We start from the raw sequence: 24,272 nt of genomic DNA on the forward strand, positions 1-24,272 counted from the left end.
TGAAAAGAAAGAATTCCTTTGTGCCCTTGAATCCAACAACATGTAGGTGCTCTGTGCGGGTTAGAGCCCAGCAACGTATCCCAATTCAAACAAATGACTCTAGACCATCCCACACACCACCTTTAAATAAGAAAAATTCCCCTTTGTAATACTATGAGGAGGAAGTGGCCAAGGTATGGGAGAACATGGGGATATTTGGAAAGGGTAGAGAACAATATGGGAAAGTTGAAGAACATAATTGTACCCCCAATGAGTCTCTCTCTGCTGACAGCCTTGCTTGTGGGCAAACCCCACCATTTACTAATTCCGTGGAGGAACAAAAGGAACTAATCCAGTGGAAAATCCTCTTGAAGATGAGGTGCATGAAGAGGAAGTCATTAGAGAAGAAAATAAGATAACATATACTGTTCTAGTGGGACCTCCAGCTGAAGAAAATCCTACAGATGAAACCCTGGGAAATGTAAATCAACTGGGAAATACTATTCTTTCTAAGTCCCCTGAAGATGTGGCCTACCCAAAAAAAACTCAGAGAATGACAATTGTTTAGGAGACACCATTGTATTGGGATCTATTGAAAGAGAAATCCATGACAAAGAGGAGCTAGAAGGTGAAGCTCCATCGGGAGATATAGCTCCAGTTTGAACACTCCTTAATGCTAACACAATACCACCTTTATAGGAACCAAAGGACAATGCAGTCATCCCATCACTGTTGGAAGTCCCAAAATAAATAATCCCTACAAGGACAAGCTCAGAAAAATTCTTAAGAAGTATAGAAAATAGAAGCAAATAATTGGGCATCTAAGGCAGTGGTTAAAAGAAGCCATTAGAGCGAGGAATTTGAAAGTAGAAAAAGAAACCACAGGCATAGAGATAGAATATTGTTTTTGAAAGGATGATGAAACCCAAACTGAGATCTTTTGGCCTATCCAAAGGAAACTCATACATAGCCATGTCTTGTAGAAGACAATGAAATGTAGACTAAATACCCCTATGTTTTTTCATAGGAGACCCAAACGGAAAACTCTACCATGAATGTTGTTGTTCAAACAAATGTTGAAGCAGACATTCAAATTGGTCATTGCATGATTCAAGAGGCATTTGAAGTTGTTATTCGAACTGATCACAAGGAGACCCAGGATGGACAAACCCAAATAGAGGAGACACCTTCTTACATTCCTTTGGTAAGAGAGGTAGTCATCCGGAGGTTGCAGAATGAACTACTGAAGGTTCAGTAGGAATTAACCTAGCATAAAGAAAAGGTAGTGCCCCTACAAATACATCAAGATTTAAAGAAAAAATTTTAGGGACTTATATGTTGGCATTATGGCATAGGTTTGGCACTATGGCACAGGTGTTGTCCTTGATGGCAACTCACTCAAAAAGGCAGATCACAGTCCAGGCTCTCAGAATGAAGGAAAATGAGGTATACGTAGGTTCATCTTGACAAAGTCGCGTATACACGTGGGTCTACCGATCAGAAGGCACGTATACGTATGCACACACTTTCATGCAAAGAAAATCGCGTACATGTGGGAAATATTATGGTTAGTCCATGGTATTTAGTCCGACATTTTCGAACCTATGGTTTTCTATCCTTGGTATTGCTTTCTAAGTATTAAACCCGGGTATTGGGTCCCTGGTATTGGATCTCTATGGTTTTGGACCATGGTTTGAGTAAGGCCTAGACTATAAAAAGGGAAGGAGATCATTTGGCAAGGGATGAACTTATGCATTCAATATCTGAAGAGGAGCAAGATCTGGAAGATTGGTGATTGGTTGGTGAGACATAGCTGAACCTGAACCAAGGAGGAACGTAAACATTACAAGATGGTTAATTTCTATTGATGGGTCAAGATCTCAAGGCTTGAATAGTAGTATCATTGGGTGATTTTGATCTGTTATATTCGACGCATGATTAGATCTATAAAATCGATAATCTGGGTATAACTGACGTCTGAGGATAAATTATCTTTTATAGATCTGTAGGCAGGTTTGGCACGGCAAAGGCACGTATACACGCAGGTTAAGCAAGTGAAGATTGCGTATATACTGGTTGGTTTTGGCCTAACTGCATATGTACACAGGTTTCTATTAGTGAAGTAGTGTACGTCTCTTGAAATATGTTTTAGCTGCCTCTGTTTATTGCTGCAGTGTTCTGGGTTCAGAATTGGTGTCTGGATACTGGTACTATTTTTCTGGTTACAACATTCTGAGAAGTTATTGGTTGATTCAGTATTTTGTGCAAAGAAGATTGGTTATTGTAGATATATTAGATGTTTGATTGGTATTCATGGATCCAGTTTGAAAATTTATGAAACATGGTCCCTAGAAGAAAAGAGAAGGTAGAAGCCTTCTGTAAGTCAGCACCTACGTACTAGTTCCTCAACTAGTACAAGAGCTAAGGGGGTTGTAGCTCCCTTCCAGGAGAAACTGGAGAATCAGAGAAGGTTGTAGCCTTCTGCAGGTTGAATCCTGTGTACTGGTATAAGTCTGCACTAGTACAAAAACATTGTAAAAAGGAGTTTCTAATCGAAAGAAGATAGAGATGCATTGCAGCAGGTGGTTTTCACCCACATTGGGTTTCCACCATATATCTGGTGTTCTTATGTGTCATTTCCTATTCTGTTTTACTGGTCCTGGTTACTGTTCATATGTTTTGATACACAGATTAATGATTAACATCTGAAGAATGATCTAACTTACAATTTTTCTCATATACACGTGTTTCCTTAACTGAAGTTGCATACATACGCGGTATTTGCTAACCGAAGTAGCGTATACAAATTTAATTGTGAAATGAAAAATAATTGATTTGATAATACTGATTCACCCCCCCTCTCAGTATTATTTCCAACATTATAGCGGCTGAGGATGAGACCTTTTCTCAGTCCAAGGTTGAACAGAAAAAGGTTGAGAAAGCATGGGACAAATTACAAAAGGCTAAAGAGCAGTTGGAAACTCTCTACTCTTTTTATTCATACACCCTGTCATGCAGAGCCCCTACCACAAATTATGCCTTATTCCTCCTAGAGAGATACCTCCTATTGAAAGTCAAAGCTGCTAAGGATTGGAAGTCTGTGGAAATAATGACTACCCTAGATTTTGTCAAGTGCTTCATAGAATAGAATGAGCAGCTACAACACCTCCTCTGTGAATGTTATATGCACACTTTCTTTCTCTCTTTTGCCACTAATCAACTCAAGTGGGACAAGGCTCACAATACTTTTAGGAAGCATGAAAAAGGAATCGACCTATGAGTGAGAGGGGAACCAACCAAACCGCTGCATCTCTTGGTCAAACAGAAGAAATTCATTAAGCGAGATGGTGTTGTGGACCAACTGGGACCGTTTCACATGGATATTATACAAGATAGGAAGGAGTTTTCCAAGAGATTAAGGAGGATGACTTTTCTGCAGCTAGACAAAGGTGGGAAGTCTCCAACATTACTGTCAAAAATTGAGAACCATTTGGATAATAGAACTTTAAAGCTATCTGTTCTCCTTTCCACAAGTATAGTAACATGGTGTTAACCATGGGGCCAGAATGGATAGGATGTCAGTATATGACTCTGATCATATGGTATCCTCCAAAGAAGTATCACTGCGACTACACCTTGAAGGATAAAGACGTTACCCAAGCTTTTTCTATAGTAAAGAAGAAGATTGGTTTCAAAAATTATAAGGAGGAGGTATATCCTTCCTACTCCCTAACTCAGCTACACATCAACTATTTAATTGCTTAAGGACATGCAACAAGGTAAGCTAGGGAGTATGTTGGGTCAGGAGAAAGGTATATTTTCTCTTTGTAAATAGCTTTATTCAACATTTATCATCACATGATTATCATTTTTTATTGATCAAAGTAAAGAAAATAACATCTAAAGTTGGGTAAAAGCACTTGGTAACAAATTAGATAAATCTAGCATGAGAAACTAACTTTTTGCTATCGTTATATGCAGAAGACGTGTATTGAATAGTAGTTGTGCAATCGACATATCAGCATCAAGTCGTAAAAGGAAAAATACAGCATCTGAGGCAGGCAAGGAAGCAAGAGACTAGACAGACTGATGCTATTTCATGACATAATCAGATTATGTATAGCAAAATCCTCAGGATCCCCTGATCCTGAGAATTCACTTTTATCTATTTATTTTCCAAATGTAATATACCAGGCTGAAAGGAAAAGCTATAGATATTTTAGAGTTTCATAACTTGTAATTATTCTTTTGAGACATATAATATTGTGAAGAAAGACTCCATTTGACCCATACTTATATTTTGAGTGTTTCTTAGTGGAGACTTCTAGTGACTCTAGGCCCAGTCAAGAGATGTTCTACTGCTTTCCTGTGTTATAATATTTTCTATTTAATCTTTACTAATTGCTACTGTTAAGTTAATATCATTCACTTATTGTGAAGATTGATGATTCCAAATCATACTATTGTTCATTTAGTTTCAGACTTAGCTGTGTGATATATCTGAGTAACACTTTGATTGGATTGGTTATGATAGTTTCAGTAGTAGATTGTTGTCCATTATGAGTTATGTTATCATATATCTTAGAAATAACATTAATCGATTTCTGTAAATTTCTTATATAAGTAATTTTTGTTTATATACCATTTATCATTCTATGCTTGTTTTCTAGTCAATTAGGATTTGTTGTTCAATTGAGATTTGTTGCTCAATTAGGATTTTCCATTCAATTCAGATTTGTTGTTCAATTCAGATTTGATATAGATTATCACTGATATTCAGTTGTTACAGTTCTCTTTCCTGATTGAGTGAGTTAGTTTTAATTCTATTTGAATATTGCCAAGTGTGATTCTTTGCATTTGCATTCAAATTCATTTGATTTCGGAACAAGCTAAATAGAGTTTCATAGTATGTTAAGAGTAATTTTTTCCATAGTTATTTCTTTCAGAATTGTTTGGAGTGAGTTGAAGAAATAGTTATTAGTGATTGCAATGATTAATCATTAGATAACCTCTCAATCCATGGCACATATAGTGCTGACACTCTTGGGATAAAAAGACTTACCTTGAGTTGACAATTATTGTAGGAATTAAGATTACCTGTAGAAAGGGATCTTAGTGTGCTAACAGTATGTAACAACCCCAAGTCAAAAATCATGTAATAAAGTTAATGAAGGAAAAATAAGACCAAGGTCATCTCAACACATTCCAAGCTAAATGTTGAGAAAAACATCCTAGTGTGTGTTCATTTTAGTTTATTATGGCTAAGGAAATTGGCAGAGGAAAAGAGCCATTAATTGACATTTATTTATGTAAATAATGGGCAATAGGAGAAAAGGAAGGTTAATGGTCACATATTTGCATGAGAAGGAAATTGAAAGAAAAGTGAATGAAAATGAGAAAATTAGAGGCCTAAAATCATAAAAAGGTTTCTGAGGACTAGGTCATGGCTTTTTTCAATATTGGGTTTTGTGAGTCTTAGCTTGGAGATCTCTCTACTGACTCTCATACTCTTGCACACAGAGCATTCTTGGAGCACTCTAGCATTGGATAAAGGAAGGAAAAGAAAGTAAATGGAAGTAAGGATCAATCAAGGAAGAGTTAGATGAAGTGGATACAAAGGGATTATTTGTATTTTTTAAGTTGCAAGTATGATTTACTTTCTAGTTTTGGCACGCATTGTAAATTAATGTGTGTATTTGATTCTCGTGTTGTCAATGGCTTGGGTTTTGCTAGGTGTGACAATGGTTTTAGCTTTTCCTTGAAATTTCTAGGTACCCATGGTGTGATGGAGTTCTTTTACCTTGTTGAGATTTAGATTGTCAGATGGTTTGGAACTAGGTGAGGTGGTCTCTTAAAATCGCAAGGGCTTAGGAATCCCTTGACCGGTAATGGTGGGATACATGGTAAAGACTGAGGGTGGAGAGAGGAAATTTCCTCAAGGTATTTTTGAAGAAATATGGAGGCATCCATGCTTATTTAGGGCCTAGTGATCCCTTGACCGCTTTTGGTGGGATTGAAGTAAATATTGGTAATGTATATTTATGATTTAGCTGAGGAATCCCTTGACCAGTAGTGGCATGATTGCAGTAAATCTTGGTTGTATAGATGAGGGTTTCAGGCCTACAAATACCTTAACTGATAATAGAAGGATATGCAGTAAATCCTCAGGAATCCCTAGTTTTTTTATTGTGATTCCAACATTCATGGTTGGAATATGACATGGGGGTGATTGGCTTAAAGAAATATTTGGTTTAGTCAAATCCATGGTCGAGTGGTACATGGAATTACCTCACTTGGTTGGCTCTTGCATATGTTAATAATATATTTTTCCTCTTGTGTTTTATGAATAAAATTACTTGTTATTATGTGGCTTTGATGGTTGTTCTATTACTGTTATTATTTTCGTTATATGTGGGTTATAAGCATGGTTTCAGGACAAATTCTAGTTATGTCTCTTATCATGTTTTGATTGGTAAATGAATTGTTATTGAATGCATGACCTAATAGATGTTATTACTGCTATTATGAGAGGGCATTAGACATTATTCATGATTCTTGGATAAGTATCAGATCTCTATGTTTAAATATGCATTCATGACTTGTAGATTACATGTACATGATGTGTTTAATGGAATTCAAGTGATTTTTAGGCTTGGTTGGGTCAAGTTCTTATCTAAATTTTGTATTCATGAATTTGTCCCGGTTTCATTCGTTGTTATGGAAAGTTTCATTAAGTTTTGGGTCGTGGTTTGGACAATAGCACTGAAAAGTGGCTCTGATCTTATTGCCATAGGCACTGAACTAGGTGAAAATGATTGTAGTCACTCGCTTACAAGCTTATGCATGCAACTGGAGGATTATAATTGAATTTAGGCAGTCTTGTGCCAATTTCTAGGAGTCCAGGTAACTTCAAAATACATTTAACTCAATGTTTGGGCAACTGGAAGGGTGTTTAGCTCGTGGGGGTCTTGTAGCACCTAAGGGAAGTCCGTAAGGTTTTGATTTGTCGATAAAACTTCCTTAAGGTTATCTAGAAGGTTGAGTAATTTTATAGTAGCCCTTATATCATGTTTACGATGGTATGCTAGTGAAAGTGGGTTGATATGGGAGGGATGGTTATAGTGGGGCACTATTATGTTTGTGCTCTCATCAATTTTTTGAGAATTGATCTCGTTGCAGGTTTATTTGCATAGGGCTGAACAAATTTTCAATTGAAATTATTAGGGAGAATGTGTGGGATAATTGGAGATTTTTTGCATAAATGGGGTGCTAAATAAACTTATTTTTCAATTTGTGTGAAGACAAGTGTTATGCGGTAAAATGTATATGCAAAAGACTCCGTGCAGTGGTTTATTAAAATAATAATTATACAAGTCACTTTTTTAATTATTATTTAGGAACACTTTTCACAACTATGGAAGTAGATGTGAGAAGATGACTGTTTAGAGGTAGCATGTTCAGAGTTTCAAATGTTAATAACTAATCAAAGGGCGTTATTGAGTGTGAAATCAGTTTTGTAGACGAAGCTATACGAAGGTGGTTATGTTTGTGCAAATGCTATGCAAAAGTTTTGTGAAAAGTTTGTTAAAATAATAAATATAGAAATGAATTTTTTAGTTCTTATTTAGGGATGTATTTAAGAACGTGTGATCATTAATTAATAAGTTTTGAATGTCAGTGACTGAGGGAATTACTATATGTGGAAGTATTTTTGTGAAAGAAGTTGTGCGAAGGTGGTTGTGTCTATGCAAAAGTTATGCAAAGAACAAATGCATGTGTCAAATTTGTGTGGAGTTAGGAAAGTGCAGAGCGATATTTTAATTGTAATGCATTTTGATATCAGCATATTGTGCAGAAAAGAAAACCTTATTTTATTATTAATAGATTCTACGAAATCCAAAAGTGAATATAATAAAAGCTTGAGATATCTTTTCACACAATGGACTATGTTGTTCAAAGGTATCATGTGCAGGGAATGAATGCATTGTCCAATTTTTATTTTGTAATGAATGCTTTTTCCCATGATATTTGGGACCCACGTTTATTAATATTTGTTTCAAATGTCAATCAATAATGGAAGGGAATTGTTGAGTCTGTAAGTTCTTATGCAAACGAAGTTGCGGGGAGGTGGTTGTGAATGAGATTTGTTTGCACATAAATGAATTTTCTCTACGGTTCTGCACATATACATTTGTGCTATTTAGAAAATATATGAAAATAATCTTTCTAGATTTGATGTTTCGGCGCTTATGTGGTTTTCTGAATGCATGAGCACGTGTGTACACGGGGAATTGAATGTTGAGATGCCTTGTATTTACCTACAACTTTTTTTTCCATTAATCAGAGGACAAATATCGAGACAAGGCATCATTATTGTAGGAATTTGGGTTCTCTCTCATTTACCATTGAAATAGGGTGTTTCTCTTTAGTAAGGGTCTTCTTCTAGGAGGAATACCCTAGAGCAGTCATACACTAGCATTCATAGGTGTTTGGACTGCCTAGCCTTCAAAGAAGATCCACAACATTTATATCCATGACACCCTTCTCTTACAAGACCTACAAAATTTGTATACAAGGCACGTTAGAAATCATGAAAATCAAAACCATTGTGACAAATTAAATTAGTATGTGAAATAATATTGTTAACACATAATTTACCATAGGAAACTCATAATCCTAGATAATCATCTATGGTGTAACCACATATACCATACAACATAAAACTTCTCTCTGTTGTGTTGAGTCTTTATACATCGTATACATGTATTGCTTCCCATAATTCCTTCAATTAATCTAGAAATGGTTGTAAGTAGACATCCATATTCTTCACTTGTCTTCTACCAAAGACTATGAGAGCTAACTTAATGTGTTCATTCTTCTTAGACAACCATGTGGGCATATTATTTTTTTATCACTGCTATAGATGAAAGAAAATAGTTTTTTCTTTGGGGGCAATATGGGTTGATGCCATCCATGACTATACTAAGTAGTACAATTCGTACATCATCATTGATTTTTTCGGTCCATGTATCGTCTATATGCTTCATGTCTATTGAATCTTTTGGCATGCACAACACTTCTGACTCACTTATATGTGCGACATGTCATCTCTACAACATAGCAAACTCTTTGCAATGAAATAGGTTTGAATCCTTGGGGTTAAAGGAACGTACCTCAATATATAATGGGTAGGACCATACGATTTAGCCCTTTTTATATTTATGGTACCTCTCATGAGTAGATTTCATACATCTGTGTTTGTATTCATGTTCTCCTCTATATAGAATCGAATCATTCAGACATACATGATATAATATGTACTCAATACGAAACATTTTCAACAACCTATTTCCCTCTTCGTAGCTACTGGGAATGACATTATTACTTGGAAGAACCTTATCTTTGAAGGATCTATAGTTGGCGGGAAATATAAATTTACAATGTCAATATCTAACGTGCATGAAATCACTCATTTATCAAAATATAAGGGACATGGTCATTTTCAAGTACCTCAATATTGTCTAGAAATATGCATTCGACATGGAAGATGTTTCTTTTAAGTTGTACAGTAACATTGTTGACCACAAGTCAATAGAATTTGACTAGCGGCTAGGTCCAAAGAGATGGGTTGTGTAAGAAAATTTCATGATTTCGAGAAATGTATCATTTATATGAGAATCATCCCCTAATTCATCATTTTTGAATGCATCTTACAACATTTTTTCATGGTAGTCCTATCCCATAAGTAATCATCCATACCAACATCTATTTGATTGTCTCCATTGCCAACTTTCGATGAAGAACTATTATTGATACATAGTCATTTCTAATTGGTGAATTTGGGTGTAGTGGAATTAAAGAGGTGGTTGATTCAACCATTCTTGCTATGCTTCCTCTCCAAGTTTTTCTCTTAATGGAACCTTCTCTCAGTTTGACATTGTATTGGGGTGCATCAAAATATGGTAAGTGGATCACTCATGATCACATTGCTTTACTAATATTAAAAAATATTGAATATTAGTAAAGCAATGATATTAGTAAGAAAAATGCAATTGGTATTTTGAAATTACATTAAACCAAAAAATTATTACCATTGCTGACCCAAGATTGCGATTGTGAGATTCCATGTTATAATTTGCAGGGTAAAGCGACTGTCCATTTTCATCTACAAACTACTTGTGGTATGTTTCCCCTGGTAAGAGCTTTTGACATTTTTGAACTCGTGGAATTTGCTTTGCATTTGAACTTGATTGCGAATTAGGATCTTGCAAATTTGAATACATTTATATTCAATTTGATATATATATATATATATATATATATATATATATATGTGAATTAGATCACTGAAATATAAATAAATTTTGAACTTAATCGAGATGGAAAGGGAGAACTCTGAAAAGGACTTTGAGAAATATGGAATGAGTTGTAATTTGGAGAATTTGCCATTTGATATTATGAGATTTTCTCCCTTTATTTAAGTAAAATCAACAATAATTTATTTGTGTACATACTTAAAACTAATTTCGAGAACCATCCCATAATCTGAATTTCAATATAGTTTTCAAACAATTTTTCAAGAATAAGGCGACTTTAAGGAGAAAATATATGCTATGAAATATTGTAACCCATGTGGATGAATCCTAAAGGATAATTTCAGATTAATATGTTATTTTATGAGAAAATAAAAATTCAGATAACTTTTAAAGCATATCGGTGCTCTTGTAAAACTAACTTCATCGATGCATTTAAATAATAACCACACCACTTTGTTAAAATAATAACTGTACCAGTTTCTAGGCTTTTAATGATTACAAAAGGAATTATATCATATCTGTGTGTTAAAAAAAATAGCGCACTGATAAGTTATCTTAATCACTGCCCATTACTAGTAAACACACCAGTGCTTTTTACAAAAAATACACTGATGTTCCAAAAAAAAAGAATTATTTTATCTTCAAATTGGAAAATGATTAGTAATTGATTTTTCAAAATATAATTTCATAAAGGCTTTTAAATAGTAAAAATATGTTTACTATTCCATTATTTTTCCCAAAACTGCAAGCGAGAGATTTGAAAGAAAGACATACAGGTAGCGTTGTACATGAAATACCCCCTCCCAGGTCTACCCAATGTAACCATGCCAAGTGGGGTAAACATGATGAAAGATGCTACCTATGATCAGATTCGAACTCCTATTTCAACTTAATGAAGTGGAATATATGGAACATCACATACATGCATCCAACATCATCAACATAACTATCAAGAGACAAGTCAACCAGTCAGATAGCCTGTCCCTAGGTCCCACTGCTATTCTCCAACTCTTAGGAAATAGTCACTCTCATGCTATGGGAAAGGGGGTGATGAGAAACCAAAATTCGTTCTTACAGGTGTACCTTCTAGCAAATGTGGACCAAAATTGCTACTTGAGTGCAAGCGACACTGATATTTAAGCCACTTTTCTAGCTTAGAATCTCGACCTTTTCCCAAAACTTATTGTAACTTCCATAATTCATTAAAAACATGATAAAAATGATGATAAATAAAATATGACCCTCAGGAATATGCCTAAGCATCCCCGACTCGTAATGACTTATGTCAAACACTTGGCATCAATGCAACCTACATGTCTAGGCTACAAGGCTGAGTATAAACTACTGAAATAAGTTATGAAACAAATCCATAAGTATCATATCCTTCCTCATTGAACTACTGCATCATCAATGAGGTCTTCCATCCATTCATTTAAGAGTTACAAGTAAATATTTGAAATGACCATGACATAAACCAGTGATTCAACCATGCTTATAACCAACATAAAACCATATAAATATCAAAGATATGACTGTCTTGAATCCACATATAAATCAATGAAAATGTAACAGAACTTAGATTTTATTAATCATAGGCAAATCCGACTAGTTTTGGGACTTCCACATACCACCCAACCATAAACATGGCTGAACAAAATCTATCTTTCAATAAGTCAACCACGTGCCATATTCCAAGCATGAATGTGGGATCTCATAGAACTAAAAATCCAAGAACTACTAAGGGGATCTAGAGGTTAAACCACCTCTGACCTCATCAAACAATGATTACACGAAAACCAGTGCTCCTACCACAACTGAATAGAACTTGGAATCCCATCCAGAATCCATCACTATCCTTGAGGAATTTTCCATCTCCTTGTCTCTCTGGATTTACCACAATCAAAACTCAAATAACTAGACCCTAAACCGAAACTAATCCCTCAAGGTTTACTGTGTATCCCACCAAAATGGGTCAAGGAATTCCTAGGCCTTTTGGAATTAACCTTCAGACCACCTCTGCCCCAAATTCTGGAATCCATCTGGCAATTTCAAAGCTCAAAAATTGAAATAAACATCCGAACATAACATGGCATCCAGAAAAATGCAAGGCTATGCTGAAAACCACTATTATAACCTAGTAAAAGCATGCCATCGATAGCAAGAGAACCATCTAGCAACATGAAAATCCATGCATGTCGAAACCAGTTAGGAAATCACACATGCAAAAGGTTACCTACAAGTATTCCTATTGAAGCTACTTGATCCTTCTTTTCTTTCCTTGATCCTTGCTTAATTTTCCATTCCTTTTATTCCTTTTCATTTCCTTTCTCCAAACCAAAGCGCTCTAAGAAAACAATATGTGACCAAGACTGTGAGAGAGAGACAATAGTGAGAGAGCTCCAGAACTGAACTGACAAAAAGTTACCAACTCATCTTCGGAAGTATTTTTCTGAATGAGGCCTCTATTTTCTTCAATTTCCATGACTTTCCTTCAATTTCCTCCTTACATATAACATGTGACCTTTCAGCTTAATTTTCTCCTCATTTCCTTTATTTTCATAAATAAATGTGCAAAAAATGCCTTTTTTCCTTTTTATGCCTTTGCGTCAGCCTTTGACAATCTTCGTTAGCCAAACCACACATCCAGTGATGTGAACTAGGATATCTTTTCCTTTCTTAACTTTTATTACATGAACATTTTCACCAGGGATGTTACAGAACCCTCCCACTTGGGGAACATTGTCCTCGATGTTAAATGACACCAAGACCTCAACAAAATCTTTGAAAATAAAACACACTTCCTATGGATCTTTATAACTTAGCTCGTTGTAGTATTTACAATGAAGAACCCGCTCAAAACAAAAACATCATGACAACATGAAAAGATAACAACCATACTAATTATTGGAGCTTTATAACTTATGCCATCAAAGTATTTACATACATATACAAACATCAAAACATCATCAAAACATATTCCAAACATAAACCCACATCAAACCAAAACCACTTTTCCTCAACTAGCAAACAATGAAGGATATAGGACTTGCATCTAATCTTCCATCTCCCATGTATTTTCTTTAGGCCCAAAGTGCTTCCACTAGATTTTAACTTTCTCTATGTCTCTATTCCTGAGCATGATATGCTTCCATTGCAATGTGCACTAAGGCTCCAACTAGAACTATCCTTCTTGTTCCACCTCCAATACAGACCAATCAATAACATGATCATCATCCTTTATGTACTTATTAAAAAATGAAATATGGAAAAGATCATGGAATTTCATTGTTGGAGGAAGTGCAAGTGAATATGCCACTAGTCCAATCCTCTCAAGCATCTCGAAAGGCCTGCAATATTGTGGTGCCAACTTGGCACATGAACCAATCCTCAAAGAAATTTTCATGGGCTTGATGCACAAATACACATGATCCCCAACATGAAACTCTTTGAAAACCATGTGCTGATATGCATAAATCTTATGTCTATCTTGTGTTGCCTTTACATTTTTCTTTATAACCTGCATTTCCTACTCCATGTCCACCAACATATCCGGTCCAATAAGTACCATGTTCACTGGATCACTCTAGCTAATGGGAGTGTTACAACTCAATCCATACAATACCTCAAAATGACTCATCCTCAAGAACTCCTGTTAACCCTTACTGTATGCGCTAGGGTCCTATAATAATAGGATTCATAATTTTTGAATTAGCTACGGTTAGTCTTGTAATATTGTACATACTTTTTCTTTCTGCAAAATGTTTTCCATATTAAAAATTTAAAAATGTAAAGAGGGTATGTCTGAAAAGGATAATCAAGGGACAAAAACAAAGATAAAAATATCAAAAAAGTGAAAAATATGAACCCCAAAAAAAGAAATAAAATAGATCATGAAAGTGTGCAAATTCAAATGCCACTACTTTTTACTTTACTATGCAAAATAAGGTTGTGTGCAACTTGTTAGAAATTCCACAATCCATGATGGTTCAACAACTTAATCTTAACTCATTCATGTTTTAAATTTATGTTGAGAGATAAAGAATGAAGATCTAGCCAAATTGGTTAACCTTGGGAGATCAATAATTAGGTAGAGAATAAAAATGTGCTCATACACGTAATCTGAGCCATTTGTTGGGTTGTGTTATATTCTTTCCATGACTAGCCCATGTAGTGAACTGGGGGGTTAGAGGGGGGTGGCGCCCCCCCTTCGTTGTGCCAATTGCATAGTGGGGGGGGGGGGGTGTCACAACGGGGTTTGAGGGGAGCTGGTAGCCCCCCTCTATAGGGTCTGGGGCAGCACCACGAGAAATTTTTTTTTTGACTCTATATTAGGTTGGGCGGATCTACCTATGGTTTTCGGTCCATGGTATTGGATGCTTCGTCATGTATAAATATGTATTGTAACATTGAAAGGAATATAATGAAAAATCAAGCTGGTAGTCCCGTTTTTGTGATCCAGGGGAAAATCTCTATGTATATGTGTTTTGTCTCTTATGCTGTTGCTTTTTTTATTTTCTATGTTTTAGAATTCATATGTAGGTAATTTTTGTATGGGGTTAAAACCTATATTTGGTATCGGAGCTTTTTTGGCTTCAAGGGGGCGCCTTTGTTGCTAAGGGGTTTCACTCAGGCCTGTGGTAGACCTTGTTCAGTGGGAGATCTGTGAGATTGATTCTGGTTGTGAAAGAAGATGGCGAGCAGTGGAAAGATAGAGATCGAGAAATTTAATGGTCAGAGTTTTGAGTTGTGGAAACTCAAGATGGAGGATCTGTTGGTGGATAAAGATGAGCGGATCGCGGTAGATTTGGGTACTAACCCAATGGGAGTGTCCAATGAGGAATGGAAGAAGTTGGATCGGAAGGAAAAGAGCACAATATGATTATGTGTCTTAGATTCAGTATTGTTGAATGTATCAGGGGAAGCTACGGCGAAGGCTTTGCGGGACCAGTTAGGGACTTTGTACCAATCTAAGTCTCTGGTGAATAAATTGTTCCTGCGGAAAAAGTTGTATAACCTGAGGATGAAAGATGGAGATTCAGTGGTAGAGCATCTGAATGTGTTTAATACTATGGTAATTCAGTTATCGTCTGTTGATATCAAAATTTCAGATGAAGATAAGTGCATTAGTTTTTTGTGTTCTCTACCAGATTCGTGGGATAATCTGGTTATTGCAATAGGTAGCAATGCAACTGCCTTGCAGTTTGATGAAATAGTCTCATCCTTGCTAACTGAGGAGATGAGATGGAAAAATATGGAGAGCCAGAGTGGTGTTTCCTTGTGTGTACGAGGACAGTCCCAGAACAGAAACAAAAATAAGTCATCGAATGGGAGATCTAAATCTAAAGGGAGATCTAAATCTCCAGGAAAACCTGTAAAGGTGGTGTGCTGGAAATGTGGAAAGGAATGGAACTACAAAAGGGACTGTAAATCTAAAGCTCCTAACAAAGGAAATGGAACTGATGATGCTCCTTCTGTAGAGGCGGAAACCACCTAAAATGAAGGTGGGGATTTGTACATGTCTTCTTCAAGTACACATGTAGATCATGAGGCATGGTTGATTGACTCAGGTGCATCCTTTCACTTCACTCCCCATAGAGAGTGTTTCTACGAGTATGAGGAATATGATCGTGGTGATGTCTTCCTAGGGGATGATATAAAGGCTAGAATCGTTGGTCGTGGAAAAGTAAAGATGAAGTTGCAAGGTGGAAGGGTTAGAACACTTCTGGGTGTTCTACATATTCCTACATTGGCCAGAAATCTGATTTCTGTAAGAAAGTCGAATGATGCAGATGTAAAAACAATGTTTGAAAAGGTTACTTGCAAGATGGTTTGGGGAGCACTGGTATTGATGCAGGAACTTTGGACTGGAATTCTATACAAGCTGGAAGGTAGTACTGTTGTTGATGGCTGTAACAGTTCTATGGTTCCTGAAAGTGGAGCAGAAAATCTAGTGGTCTCTGGAGATAAGACCATGATGTGGCATCAAAGGCCTACACATATTGGAGAGAAGGGCCTTCGATTACTTCATGGTAAAGGTATGGTAGAAGGTATGAGTAATAGCTCTCCGAATTTTGATTTCTATGAAAATTGTGTATCTGGGAAGCAGAATTGGGTGAGTTTCCCCTCTGGTGGTAAGAGGGCGAAACCAATTTTAGAGCTTGTGCACAGTGATGTGTTTGGACATGTGAAGGTTCCATCACTGGGTAAGTCTGTGTACTATGTATCATTTATAGATGACTTCTCAAGGAATACATGGATATATTTCCTTCAGAAGAAATCTGAAGTCTTTGAGAGGTTTAAAGAATTTAAGGCTCTGGTGGAAAACCAGACAGAGAAGAAGATAAAGGTGATAAGGACAAATAACGGTGGATAGTTTTGGAGTAAGGAATTTAAAGAATTCTGTAAGAACTGTGGTATAGCATGGTAGAAGACTACTCCATACACACCTCAACAAAATGGAGTTGCAGAAAGCGTCTAGTCAATTTAGTGTCCTAAATTGCACTCCATAAATTATCAATCTGGGTATTGTAAAAGAATGAAGTGTGGTGCACCATATGTGCTTAGTTAACCTTTCTTTTACTTCGTTGTTTTATAGTTTATGTTGTTTTTTCGGGTTTTTGTTTATTATGCTTAAGGAAATTAATCTAAGAAAGAAAAGTTATGCTCCTAGGTGAAAATCTCTAAATGTTAATGATCAACTAAATCTAATGACTTTCAATGTTAAAATCTAATTTCTAAAGAAAGGAGAAAAGGAAACAAATCAAAACTTTGAACAGTTAGATTAACCTAAGTGGGAAAAATGTTTATGAAATGAAAGCGAAAATGATAACAGCTAAATGAAGTGTTTTATCACTTCGCTACACAATTTTGGGAGAACTACCTCCTTGTGATAGTATTTGGAGGGATCCAATACTTCATTGTTCTAAGAAAAATTAAACATAAAAATGTGGAGAAAGACTTATTCATAAATGAAATACTTCAACACTTAGTGAACCAAGGGCTTTTGGAAATATTCACTTACAACATGAGTTACTAAATTGATAAGAAAATGGGATTAAGAAATCTAACTCTTAACTAATGAACATCAAGAAATCTCATTCATAAACACAACATTTCAACAATTAGTTTGAGGATAAACCATCAACGAAAGGCTCTGGAAATATTTGTTTATATCATGAGTGACTACACTAAGAAGGAAAAGGCACTAAACAACAAGAAATCTCACTCATAAACTCAACATTTCGCCATTTGGTTTGAGGATAAACCATCAACGAAAAGCTCCAGAAATATTTGTTTATGTAATGAGTGACTATTCTAATGAAATTGAAATGGAAAGTAAATATAAAACATGTAAAGGAAAACAATCTATTGTGTGCTCTAATGGTCCAAGCACCAATTGGAAAATAGGAGGACTACTTTCTTGGACTATTTTGCTAAGCATAGATTACACAGTTAGATAAATCTACAATCAATCGGTTGAACACACTTGCATGAATTAAACTTGCATAGATGGAAAATCTAAACTATTAAACTTGAAAACAATAAAATGACATACTTGAATGAAATCAAAGAAAAAATACAAAATAAAATCTACTCTACCTTACATTCTAATATGCACCATGACATCTACTTCACATCTCCTTCCATGTTGAGAACATCAAAGCTTTATTCAAATTCTTCAAAATTACAATGTACAACAAATCTCTCCAAAGCCTTCCAAAGCTACCAAAAAAATTAAGACTACTAAATGAAGGAGATAAGTCTCCTATTTATACAAAAAGATGAGAAGTCATCTCATTAATGAGAGTCGATGAATCTCTCCCTCTACCTCTAGAGTCTTAATCAAAATAGGAAGTGATAAGACACATGTCTTCTTAGATTTTCAATACAAATAGGAAATGTGACACATATCCTCATGATGCCATGATCCTCTCCACTCAAATTCGAATTTGGCCTTAGGGTGCCACATAAAGGTCCTCTAGAATTCTCCTTTTGACCTACACATGTCAACAATCTCAACCCACTTGTTAGGTATAAGCATATGCACATTATTTTCTAATTTTTAACCACAAATTCACTTAAAAAGGCAAAGAATTAATAAAGTTTGGAAAAACATAAATGTGACCCAATGATAATGAAAGTGAGATGAATGTAGTGACATGGTAGTGAAATGTAGGTGAATGGAGGTGATATAATGGAAATAATAGTGAAAGTGTAATGGAAATGAATGAAAATTTCATGATCCAACATACCCCCCAACTGGAGCTATTGCATGTCCTCATGCAATATATATTACATTAGTTCTTTTGATCCTTGAGCTTTGGCTTAACTTTGCATGATATCATTTGATAACTTCATACTTCTGCAAAGTGTTTTACTTGAATTGCAACATGGTTAGTTCTTGTGTTGCAACAATTTTTTTTTGTTGTTGCATTCTATTTTGATCTTTGAACTTTGCATAATGATATTTATATTATTGTTGCAAAGTATATCTTTAATGGATTGCATGATGGTTGGTTCTTGTGTGACAACCATGATTGTGTTTGTATCCAATTATCCTTTAAGCACTTTTGAAAAGCCATTGTATGCTCATAATAAAAATGTAATAGTTAATATATTTTGGAAGTATGTGGGATTCTGAATATGATATGAACGTGATGAGATATGAATATGAATGTATTCCCCCCCCCCCCCCTGCCCCCCCAATTGATGGTATTCGCAATTTTATGAAATGAGGAAGAGAAATGTTTTTCCAACAATTATCATTCTAGCTTTTTATGGAATTCTATGGTCAAAAGTTAGAAAATGACGTACCTTAACTTACCCTTTGGAAATGGATGAGTTGTATGTGTGGTGTCTACAAAATTCTGATCATAATCTTCTTCAAGTGGCTAGACAAAAAAAGTCACAGATAAAGGAGTTAAGATGACATTTTATTTCTTCTACTAAATCCTGCTGAATCTACTGCTGAATAGTGTTGATCTGTTTTATATCTGCTCCAAAATGCTGAAAATAATAGTGTTAATGTCTTCAAAACTCATTGGCACAATTCCTACTATGTGAAGAGATGTTCTAATGTCGAACATAGCAGGAAATTGTTGACTTAGTGGCCATGAATGAATGCCACTAGTCAACACGAGAACTCTCACCATTGATGACAATGGGAGTTAAGATGCCCAAACACATCATGCCAGGTACGAATGAATTTTCCGATGTTGAGTCACCTAGAAGATCCGATGAACAAGGGACATTAATGTATTCCCACTATTTGTCGAATTAAATCACAGTCTGTTCATTAATTCAATTTCTGTTTTTCTCTCTCGCGGCATGCAAAAATGGGCTTCAAAAAACTAAAAAATTCTCCCAAACCGTTGTAAATTTCTCAAAAAAATTTCTAAGTTATCTAATTGACCCTGTCCCTAAAAAACCCATATTTTATTTTTCCGTAATTCGTCTTCATTTGGCCGGATCGTGTAGTTGAAGTTTGACGTTTTTTTTTTATTATTTTTCGTTTTCCTAAATTGCTGCATTCGGTTGTAAAATTTCAAATCAGAGGTAGGACAATACACCTTTGTTTACCAGTGGTAGTGTGCACAACGTTGATCTTGATTGGAGATCCATGTTGAAGACAAGAAATTTCCAATCCAAACCATAGGAAAGGCACCAGTACATCACTAATGAAGAGTGCACTATTTGAAGAGTCACGAAGCCATTGCATAAAGAAGAGTGGGGATTCGCTGAACAAAGCCACTACCGAGAGACTACGCATGGGGGTCATAATATTGAATTGAAGTTGTTGGATCGGCAACAGTTGACATGTTGAAGCCATAGTAATCATGTTGCAAGTTCATGTGGCCATTTGTAGCGATACATTGGGTCGACTTATTGGCAGCATGAGGGATCCATACAAAGTGGATGTGAAACTATTGTGGAGTGCATTACATGGTGAATATATCATCAATAAATACCACACGAGCCGTGCCATTGAGTTGCTTCCTCTTTTTCTCTGAAATTGTGAAATTTATGAAAATGATTAATGGTTTTCAATTTCGGCAGCAAAGACTTCAAGGTAGATATGCTAAAAACAGGACCCTGGTTGAGGTCTTAATTTGGTTTTTTATCGACCTGGGTTGAGTGACTAGGATAGGATCCATTTCAGGATGATTCTGGAGATGCCCATGTGGTCGGTTTCTTCATTGGATGCCTGTAACTTGTTAAACCTTGGAAATAGCTACGGAATTCACAGTTAGCTGCAGAATAGGGCTGCATTCCACAACTAATTTGCAAAATCTTATTAAAAATGGACACAGTGTTTTAAGGGTCACTACAGACCATAACCAGTCAATCTTGGACAACTGAACCTATCAAAGCAGTTGGATTTTTATTGTTTTTTTTATTATTATTGAATCAAATGAGATGATGATTTTATTCTTTTTTTTTTCTTCTCTTTTTTTAACATAAAAATTCTTTTTCTGATCCTCCAGATCACACAAAGTGTAGGAGGAGAGCATACTCAAGAAACTATTAATTTTCTTAGATGTAAGAAATAAGTTCTCCTAATTACACTTCCCCGACAACAGTGCCAAAATGTCTACTCAATTTAGTGTTCTAAATTTCTCTACATAAATTATCAATCTAGGTATCGTAAACTGATGAAGTGTGGTGCACCATATGTGCTTAGTTAACATTTCTCTTACTTCATTGTTTTATAGTTTATGTTGTTTTTTTGGGGGTTTTGTTTCTTATGCTTAAGGAAATTAATATAAGAAAGAAAATTTATGCTCCTAGGTGAAAATCTCTAAATGTTAAGGGTCAACTAAATCTAATGACTTTCAATGTTAAAATCTAATTTCTAAAGAAAGGAGAAAAGGAAACAAACAAAAACTTTGAACAGTTAGATTAATCTAAGCCGGAAAAATGTCTATGAAATGAAAGCAAAAATGATAACAGCTAAATGAAGTGTTTTATCACTTTGCTACACAATTTTGGGAGAACTACCTCCTTGTGATAGCATTTGGAGGGATCCAATACTTCATTGTTCTAAGAAAAAGTAAATATAAAAATGTAGAGAAAGACTCATTCATAAATGAAATACTTCACCACTTATTGAACGAAGGGATTTCGGATATATTCACTTACAACATGAGTTACTAAATTGATAATAAAATGGCATTAAGCTATCTAACTCTAAACTAATGAACAACAAGAAATCTCATTCATAAACACAACATTTCGCCAATTAGTTTCAGGATAAACCATGAACAAAAGGCTCTGGAAATATTTTTTTATATCATGAGTGACTACACTAAGAAGGAAAAGGCAGTGAACAGCAAGAAATCTCATTCATAAACTCAACAATTTGCCATTTAGTTTGAGGATAAACCATCAATGAAAGGCTCTAGAAATATTTGTTTATGTAATGAGTGACTATTCGAATGAAATTGAAATGGAAAGAAATACAAAACATGTAAAGGAAAACTAATCTACTGTGTGCTCTAATGCTCCAAGCACCAATTGGAAAATAGGAGGACTACTTTCTTGGACTATTTTGTGAAACATAGATTACACAGTTAGATAAATCTACAATGAACCGGTTGAACACACTTGCATGAATTAAACTTGCATAAATGGAAAATATAAACTATTAAACTTGAAAACAATAAAATGACATAATTGAATGAAATAAAAGTAAAACTACAAAATAAAATCTACTCTACTTTACATTCTAATATGCTCCATGACATCTACTTCACATCTCCTTCCATGTTGAGAACATCAGAAATTTATTCAAATTCTTCAAAATTAGAAAGGACAACAAAGCTCTCCAAAGCTTTCCAAAGCTACAAAATAAACTAAGACTACTAAATGAAGGAGAGAGATCTCCTATTTATACAAAAATATGAGAAGTCATCTCATTAATGAGAGTCCACGAATCTCTCCCTCTACCTCTAGAGTCTTAATCAAAATAGGAAATGATAAGACACATGTCTTCTTATAGTTTCAATACAAATAGGAAATGTGACACATATCCTCATGATCCCATGATCCTCTCCACTCAAATTCGAATTTGGTCTTAGGGTGCCACATAAAGGTCTTCTAGAATCCTCCTTTTGACCTACACATGTTAACAATTTCAACCCACTTGTTAGGTATAAGAATATGCACATTATTTTCTAATTTTTAACCACAAATTCACTTAAAAAGGCTAAGAATTAATAAAGTTTGGAAAAACATAAATGTTACCCAATGATAATGAAAGTGAGATGAATGTAGTGGCATGGTAGTGAAATGGAGATGAAATGGAGGTGATATAATGGACATAATAGTGAAAGTGTAATGGAAATGAATGACAATTTCAAGACCCATCAGAAAGAATGAAAAAGACGTCGATGGAAAGGGAAAGAAGCATGCTCAATGGTGCCAGGTTAGGACAGGAATTCTGGGTAGAGGCCATGGAGACAATATGTTACTTGGTCAACATATCACCTTCATTAACGTTGGAGGATAAGAATCCACAAGAGGTATGGACTGGTAAAAAACCCTCTCTCTCACATCTGAGAGTATTTGGATGTGATGCATATGTACATGTTCCAAAGGAGAAACGAACCAAGTTGGATAGTAAATCTGAAAGGTGCATCTTTCTTGGGTATAAGGATGGTTTAAAGGGTTATAAGTTTTGGAACCCAGCAACAACAAAGGTTGTGTACAACCAAGATGTGGTGTTCAGAGAGGTGAAAGATGTTATTAAACATGAATTCCAACCAAAGGAACCTGAGAAGATAGAGTTTGAGCTAAAGGAGGAAGAATCAGACTCTATAGCAGGGGAGGAATCAGATGATGAAGAGCCATAAACTCCAGGTGTAAGAAGATCAGTTTGAGAAAGAAGGTAGTCAAAAAGGTGTAGTCCATCTGCTTTCTGTTCAAATTTTTCTTTATCTATTACTGCTGATGATCCCAGAGCTATGAAGGAAGTAGTAGATTCAGAGGATGGAAAACTATGGAAGGAGGCCATGGTTGATGAAATGGCATCTTTGCACAAAAATGAGGCTTGGGACCTGGTGGATTCTCCGGCTGGAAGGAAACCCATTGGTAGGAAATGGGTGTTCAAGAAGAAGACAAATGTAGAAGAAAATGTGGAGAAATAAAAGGCTCGATTCATAGCAAAAGGTTATTCCCAACTGCCGAGAATTGATTTTGGTGATATTTTTTCTCCTGTTGCCAAGGTAACTTCTATTAGATTACTTTTATTTGTTGTTGCTGCTTTTGATTTTGAGGTAGAATAGACGGATGTGAAGACAACATTTCTTCATGGGGATCTGGAAGAGGAGAACAACATGAAGCAACATGAAGTTTTTTCGGTGAAAGGTAAGAAAGAACTGATATGCAAGTTAGAGAAGTCTATATATGGGTTAAAACAGTCACCAAGGATGTGGTATCAGAAATTTGATACATTAAATCGGGGACTTGGCTTCACCAGAAGCAAAGCAGATCACTTTGTGTATCTTAAACTAATTGGTGACCATGTTATTTATCTGGTCTTGTATGTGGATGATATGTTGCTGGTTGGAAATGATAAAGAAATTATACATGATTTTAAGACCCAATTGTCCTCAAAATTCGACATGAAATATCTTGGTGCTGCAAACTATATTTTGGGCATGGAAATTAAAAGAGATCTAGAAAAGAGGAAGCTCTGGTTAAACCAGAGGAAGTATGTCAAGACAATATTGCAGAGGTTTAATATGAAGGATAGTAAATCGGTGAAGGTCCCTATTCCTGTCGGTGTAAAGTTATTTGTTGAACAATGTCCCAACACAGAAGAAGAGGAAGAGGACAAGTCCCGTGTTCCATATGCAAGTACAATCAGTAGCCTGATGTATGCTATGGTCTGTACTAGACCAGACATTGCACATGCAGTGGAAGTATCGAGCAGGTTTATGTCAAAACCAGGGAAGGAGCACTAGACAACAGTGAAGT

The sequence above is a fragment of the Pinus tabuliformis genome, chromosome 2_2 (assembly GCF_031772625.1).
Source record: "Pinus tabuliformis cultivar Carrire ecotype Pingquan chromosome 2_2, CPIR1, whole genome shotgun sequence".
Taxonomy (NCBI): Eukaryota; Viridiplantae; Streptophyta; class Pinopsida; order Pinales; family Pinaceae; genus Pinus; species Pinus tabuliformis.